The sequence below is a fragment of the Sorex araneus genome, chromosome 2 (genome assembly GCF_027595985.1).
Source record: "Sorex araneus isolate mSorAra2 chromosome 2, mSorAra2.pri, whole genome shotgun sequence".
Classification (NCBI taxonomy): domain Eukaryota; kingdom Metazoa; phylum Chordata; class Mammalia; order Eulipotyphla; family Soricidae; genus Sorex; species Sorex araneus.
The window spans coordinates 80,174,148-80,182,058 of NC_073303.1; the positions used below are offsets into that span (position 1 = coordinate 80,174,148).

At 44.2% G+C, this 7,911-nt stretch overlaps 1 protein-coding gene across 15 annotated transcripts in view; it reads right to left on the reverse strand.

The window, feature by feature from the left end:
• Positions 1-6,321, reverse strand: part of CSPP1 (centrosome and spindle pole associated protein 1) — a 104,404-nt gene extending 98,083 nt beyond the window's left edge. For 14 of the 15 annotated variants that reach the window (XM_055127773.1, XM_055127772.1, XM_055127771.1 and 11 more), the window contains exon 1: positions 6,154-6,321. The gene's annotated coding sequence lies outside the window, so the exon portion shown is untranslated. The remainder of the gene's footprint in view (positions 1-6,153) is intronic. The other variant, XM_055127777.1, reaches the window with a different exon arrangement.
• Positions 6,322-7,911: the final 1,590 nt, after the last annotated feature.

Genomic DNA, 7,911 nt, shown 5'->3' on the forward strand with positions numbered 1-7,911 from the left:
CTGATGTTGATATTCTGTGCAATTGTTTATCTCCAACAGAAGAACTTGGAGCCTAAGTAATAGTGCCAGTCCACTCCCTAGCAACAAGATCTTGGTAACAGTACAAAGCAAGTCTTCAAGCTGTCCTAGCCATTTTTCTCTTTCACATTCCTTAAAGCGAGTCACTATGTAAAATGTTTTTCAACTACAAAATAATTCAAGAATTACTTAATGAATCAAAGAAACCAAACAATAGATACAGCCTAAGTGAAAAATACAGTAAGAAAGTTTGTAATTATTAAAATACAAGAAAAGTTGAAAAAGCATAAAATGGGATTCCATTTTTTTTAATATGCTGCCAGAGATAAAGACTAGACATGGGTTCATAAACATAAAGACAATGTTTTACCAATGGGTTATTTATCTAGCCCCCTCTTATTCCTCACCCACAATCTTTTTTCACTATATTATTACCAGTTTTTACTTCCAATAGCTGTGCAACTGTATATAGAAGATAAAGTTTTTTGGGTTTTGGGCACATTCGTGGTGCTCAGGGCTTACTCCTGGCAGATTCAGGGAATGATATAGGATGCTAGCGATGGAATCTAAGTCAGCTGCAATGCAAGGCAAGCACCTTATTCACTGTACTATCTATCTGGACACTAGAGGATAAACAATGGTAGGAAAATCTATTTCACTGAAAAAACTAATTTCAATTGCTTCTCGGCCTTTTGGGTAACATCAAGTGTAGAACTAATTTCAAACCTAATTTCATCGCTATGTAACTGAACTCAAAATGTTTAACTCTCTATCCTTCAATTTCCTTATCTAGAAAAATGGAAATTAGGATTATTATAAAAGTAAAGTGCAGTAAGTGACACATCAATAGAAACTAAAACTAAAAAAATCAAACTGATCTAGAGATGCAGATCAAAACAACTTTGAGATACCACCTCACACCACAGAGACTAGCACACATCCAAAAGAACAAAAGCAACCGCTGTTGGAGAGGATGTGGGGAGAAAGGGACCCTTCTTCACTGCTGGTGGGAATGCCGACTGGTTCAGCCCTTCTGGAAAACAATTTGGACGACTCTCAAAAAATTAGATATTGAATTCCCATTTGACCCAGCAATACCACTGCTGGGAATATATCCCAGAGAGGCAAAAAAGTACAATCGAAACAACATCTGCACATGTATGTTCATCGCAGCACTGTTTACAATAGCCAGAATCTGGAAAAAACCCGAATGCCCCAGAACGGATGACTGGTTGAGGAAACTTTGGTACATCTATACAATGGAATACTATGCAGCTGTTAGAAAAAAGGAGGTCAAGAATTTTGTAGTCAAGTGGATGGGCATGAAAAGTTTCATGCTGAGTGAAATGAGTCAGAAAGAGAGAGACAGACATAGAAAGATTGCACTCATCTATGGTATATAGAATAACAGAGTGGGAGACTAACACCCAAGAACTGTAGAAATAAGTACCAGGAGGTTGACTCCATGGCTTCGAGGCTGGCCTCATGTTCCGGGGAAAGGTCAACTCAGAGAAGCGATCACCAACTACATTGTAGTCGAAGGCCATGTGGGGGAAGGGAGTTGCGGGCTGAATGAGGGCTAGAGACTGAGCACAGTGGCCACTCAACACCTTTATTGCAAACCACAACAGCTAATTAGAGAGAGAGAACAGAAGGGAATGCCTTGCCACAGTGGCAGGGTGGGGTGGGGGGGAGATGGGACTGGGGAGGGTGGGAGGGACACTGGGTTTACGGGTGGTGGAGAATGGGCACTGGTGAAGGGATGGGTTCCCAAACTTTGTATGAGGGAAGTATGAGCACAAAAGTGTATAAATCTGTAACTGTACCCTCACGGTGATTCTCTAATTAAAAATAAATAAATTTAAAAAAAAAAAGATGATTTGATAAAGAAGATGTGGCATGTTAATATAACAAAATGCTACTTAACTATTTTTTAAAAAATAAAATTTTGTCACCTGCAAAAAAAAAAAAAAATCAAACTGATCTATTAACTCATATTTCATAACCTTTGTATAAATCACTCAGCAATTCATCCTTTGTGCTGTTGTTGTTAAAGCCCCCAAGTATACTGAGCTATAATCAACAGTAATTGATACTTGGCTGTCATAACCTAAAATATCTTTAAATACTAATTTAACCCTTTTAAACCCACCATACATAGATATAAACATGTAGAACAGAATCATTCTGCTAGGCCAATCTAAAAAAAAGGGATAGAGAGAGAAAACCCAGTCAAATTGCCTCTCCCATTTTTATCAATCACAAAGAGAAGAAAAGATGTTGCTCTTCATCTTTTTCCTTCAGGATTATAGTACTTGGGGCCAGACAGGTAGTTCACAGGGTAGGGCACTTGCCTTGCATGCAGGTTGCTCCCATTTTGTTCCTTCAGGAGTGTAATAATTGGGGCGGGACAGATAGCCACAGAGTTGGGCACTTGCCTTGCATGCAGCTGACCTAGTTTAAATTCCCAACACCCTGTCTGCTTTCCAATGAAAGTGTGCCCTTCCCCCCCAACACACACACACACACACACACACACACACACACACACCACACCACACCACACCACACACCACACCACCACCCCTCCTACCAGGAGTAATTGCGAAGCACAGAACCAGGAATAACTCCTGAGCATCACTGGATGTGGCCCAAAAAACAAACAACAACAACAAAAAGAGTACAGTGCAAATTGATTTCCCAATGAAAGCTTGAGGAATGGAAAATAACTCCCCTACTAAAAGTCACACATTTTTCTAGATGTTAGAGGATGCAAAATGTAAAGCTGTGATCTTTACAAAATGTCAAAATGTCTCAAACTCTAGTAGAAAGGAATTAAGAATAAAAGGGAAGTACTCATAAAGGATCTACTGGAGGTATCAAGTAAACAATTTTATGACTACCCTACCCAAAGATTCACTACAATACCCATTGTAATGACTTTTTTTCAAAGATATGGAAAAACTACTAAAATTTGTATGGAACTATAAAACTTCCCCAAATAGCCCAAAGCAATTGCACTCAGGGGTGGCAAGGATGGGAGGCATTGCATTTGCCAAATTTGAATTTTACTACAAAACTATAATAATCAAAGCTGCATAGTACTGAAATAAACATTGACCTGCACGACAATGGAACAAAATTGAGAGTCCTCAATTAAGCCCCTAGACTTATGGGCAGCAAATTTGTGACAAAGAAGCTAAATATATGAACTAGAGCATAGAAAAATCTCCTGAATATACGGTGATGGGAGAACTGGATAGCCACATGTAAAAAAATGAAGTGAGAACTATATCTCACACCATTCACAAAAGTAAACTAAGTGGATATGGATTAAAGATCTCAAGATTAGTCCAGAATTAATAACAGACACTGGAAAAAAATCATTGGTGTAACTCTCCATGAAAAAAATTACAGAGGCATCTTCAATGAGATGACCACAGTGTCAAAGACAACAAAAACAAATAGGCTACATTAAATTAAAAATCTGCACAGCAAAAAAAAAAAAAAAAAAAAAAACAACCACCTCTATCAGCCAGAGCAAATAGTACAGAAATAGGGCATTGGCCTTGCATGCAGCCGACTGGGTTCTATCCTAGGTATTCCATATGATCCCCCAACGGTGTGGCTCAAAATAAAAAGAAAAGAAAAAGGAAACACATTCTAAATGAAAGATACCCTACAGAAAGGGAGAAATTATCTTCATACAATACACCAGAAAAAGCACTGGTATCCAAGATCTATAAATATATATAAAGCACTCACAAAAACAAAACAAATCCAACAACCCCATCCATAAATGGGGCAAGGAGATGAACGGACACTTTCCCAAAAGAGATATATGGATGGCCAACAGGCATATGGATAAGTGCTAATTGTCACCCATGATTAGGGAAATGCAAGTCAAAACATTGAGATATCATCTCAGACTTGTGAGAAGAGTCTAGAAACAGCCAGTATTGGCAGGGCTGTGATGAGATAGATAGTACAGCAGAAAAGGTCTCTGCCTTACATGCAGTCAGCCCAGGTTTGATCCCTGGCACCCCATATGGTCCCCTAAGCACAGAGTCAGAAATAAGTCCTGAACACTGCCAAATGTGGCTCAAAAACAAACAAGCCAAAAAAAAAAAAGCAATCACAAGTCAGGATGATATTTAAAAGACTATCTGAGGGCTGAAGAAATGGCTCAAAGGCAGGAGCAACAAGCTTTACATGCAGGAGACCCAGGTTCCATTCTCAGGTTCCATTTGCCAGACAGCACAGCCAAGTGTGCCCCCCCCCCCCGGCCAATAAAAAGACCATCAAAAGTCTACTCTGAGTTTGTTTAGTCACATTTGAAAAGTTTTTTTAAAAAACAACTAAACATTTCCTCTTTCAAATCACTACCAAAAAAAACAGCTCTTCTCCTATGCTGAAGGTCCAAAAGTAACCTTTATCTCGAGGGAGCTTTTCAATAGCTATTTAACTACAAGTCAAGGTCCTCTAAGAAAGACTTCCAGAAAAGTCACCAGCATCTTACTGATTTCCATGGGATTTCGTTTTACTGTCAGTATGTCTTTCTTTTGTTATACGAAATGAACTTACATTTTGCAAACTCATACTCGTTACATTAGACTACTACATTTTCTGAGGTGTTTGAAAACCAAACGGTGGTCTCCTTTAGAACTACTTCAAGCTCTTAAAATTTTTATTTTAAAGGTAATTGTACCATCAAAAGACTATCAAAGGGAGGTACTACCTTTAGTAGTATCACTATACTTAACTCTACAACATTAACAAATTAAGCAGTAAAAGGGATAGGATTAACAAATGTGCTGATAACATAATTTATAGTTATATCCTTACTTTGCAACAACGTACTTTAAATAGACTGTATTACTTAACGTTATTGCAACAATGTATCTCAAATACAAGATATTCGAACTAAAACCTCTACATTAACAAAGCAGTAAAAGAGATAAGATTAACAAATGTGCCGATAACATAATCTATAGTCACGTCCTTACTTGTCACAATGTACCTCACTTATTGGATCTTTGAACAATGACTCTACTAAAATCTAAAAGGGCCAGATAGCACAGGGTTTGAGTAAGATGTACTCCGTTAGTTCCCAGTAACAACACTGCACCCCCAGCACTTCCAGGCGTCGGGTTTGGTGTGGCCAGTTCGCCCCCAGTACTGCCTGGTGTGGCCCTGGTGGTCCCTGGCACTGCAGTTCATGAGGGAGTATCTCATCCTCTGAACCAACTCCAAAGGACAGTATCTCCGGATGTAGCCCCTAAGCACAGCTGAGAGTCCCTCAACGCCCCCCCGCCCCCGCCCCGAAAGTTTTTAAATAAAGAGAATAGTGTCCCCGAAACCCAAAGCAAACTACTTAACCCTATATTCTTGAGAGCCAGCCTTTCCCCAAAGCTGCGTCCCGTCACCAGCACTACCGAAACCTAGATTCAAATCTCAGCTAACGATCCTAAAATCAAAGTGCCATCGGATAGTAACAGCACCGACCACACGGGGCAATGAGTGATTAAATCTGACTTGCAAAGCAAAAACTCCGGGACCAGCGCTGGGTTCAGCAGCACTCCATAAGCGTTAATCATTAGCTAGCACCGCGTTAGAGCGAACGGCCGGGCGCCGCGAGCGCGCCGCGGGGGAGGGAGGAGGCGGGGCGGGCGCCGGGGGAAGCGGGCCCCGAGCCGCTCCGGGCGCCGTGGGTGGCAGCCGAGTTCGGAAGCGTCACCGCGTTGTCTGGCAACCAAGGTCTGCACAGCACCCGAGGCTGCGGCTGTCGCTGCGGCCGGGGAGTCCCAACCCCGCCACCAGGGCACTTCCCGCGGGCCAGCCTCCCCTCAGCACAACCCCCCGCCCACCCACCAGGCGCCCCCGCCGCGAAAACCCGGCACCAAGCCCCGGCACCAAGCCCCGCCCACATACCCCCAGCACAGGGGCATGTTCCTCCCAGCCGGAGGCCGCGAGACCCAGCGGGCTGGGAAGCCCGTAAACCTGCGGACCGCGAGACGCCCCCTCACCCCGTCCCGGAGTCCCCGCCGCAGTCCCGGGCCGCGCACCCAGCCCGGGGACAGCCCGCCCCCCCCCCCCCGCCAGCCTGCTCCCCACCCGCCGCCGCCGAACGCTTACTCGGGAGAGCAGGCTCGAGTCTGCGGCGCCACACTGCGTCCTAGCAAAACTAGTCGCAGTTCAAAGCGGTGGCGGCGGCCGCTCCGCTAGGAAACCGTGTGACAAGCCTGCCCGTCCCGGCTCCACCTCTGAGGCCGAGCCCTCCGCTCGCCCCGCGCCAACCGCCAAGCGCCGCTCCGCCCCCACTTGAGGCCGCGGGAGACCGTCGGCGGGAGACCGCGCGGCCCAACGCGCCCCCTGCCGCCCCGGAGGCCGCACAACCACTGGGAGCCTGGCCAGGCTCGAGATACTTAGTAAGGTGGGTAAGGGGCCACCAAGTTCTGATCCTCCGGGGTAAGGCGTCCAAGACATTTCCTTGGTTAAATCGACTCATTCCTACTAAACCTTGCGAGCCCCAGCAGAACAGGGTCGGAGACTGGGAAGAAACGAAGACGGCTGACAGTGACAACACAGGGACAGTGATAGTACGAGGCTTAAGGGGCTTGTCTTGCAGGAAGGGATCCCTGGCACTACATATTGCGTCCCAGTAACGCCAGGAGGGATCTTTGAAAATAAAATAAATAAGCGAGGAGTTAGCCCTGAGCAGCGCACGGTGTGGCTCCAAAAAGTGAAAAAGGAGGGGCTGAAGTAATAGCACAAAGTGTAGGGCGCTTGCCTTGCACGCAGCCAACCCGGGTTCGAATCCCAGCATCCAATATGGTCCCCTGAGCACCGCCAGGAGTGATTCCTGAGTGCATGAGCCAGGAGTAACCCCTGTGCATCGCTAGGTGTGACCAAAAAAAAAATCAGCATACATGTCCAGGGCATTCCTATTCCCCGCAGGAGTCTGGGTAACGTTTTGTCCTGGGTTTTTCTTGCCAATTTCCACAAATTATTTAGTTCACCCCAATACTGAAAAGCCATTATAAGTACATACATAAGCTACCATTAGAAAGGGTCTTCTGGCTTTCCTGAAGAGTAGAACTGTAAGTCCTTTCCCTAATTACTTTGTAGGAAGGATTAAAGGCAAATCTTATCAATGGAAAATCAACATCAAAACCATAGATGAGGAGTCGTAGCAATAGTAGAGCTGGTAGGGCGTTTGCCTTTCATTCAATCAACCTGGGTTCTATCCCCAGTATCCCATATGGTCCCCCAAGCACTGCCAGGAGTAATTCCTGAGTGCAGAGCCAGGAATAACCCCAGAGCATTGCCGGGTGTGACCAAAAAACACAAAACCAACAACAACAACAACAAAATACAGATGAGGGGGTGTGAACTGGCCGATTTAAATGCTCTTAGCTATATGCAACACATCATACTATGAGTGAAGGACACCACTCAGAATGAATGGCACTGCGAACTGACAAGGTAAAAAAAAAAAAAAACTTTCAAGTAGACATATTATTGCAATGCATCAGTTACAGAAGCACCTACAGACACTTGTTAGTTGGTGGAAGAAATGATCACTAGGGAGAGCAGTTAGTTTCATATAGAGCTCTCTAAACTGGTTTTAAGGACTAACAGGAGTTCTCAGGAGAGTGGGAGTTGGAGAGGAATTTAAGCAAGGCTGACCACTTAAGCAAGGCCAAAGGAAAAGTTTCACGGGTGATTAAAGAAAGATGTGCCTGGCAAGTCGGTATACCAACCTACAAGGCTATGAAGAGCTATTGTTATCTTCCCTTCACCTCCAAAATGCTACCAACATCTAAGCTGTTTTAGGGATAAAAACAATGGTACATTTGGTTCCTGTGATTTGGAATAACTTAGCACACAGCA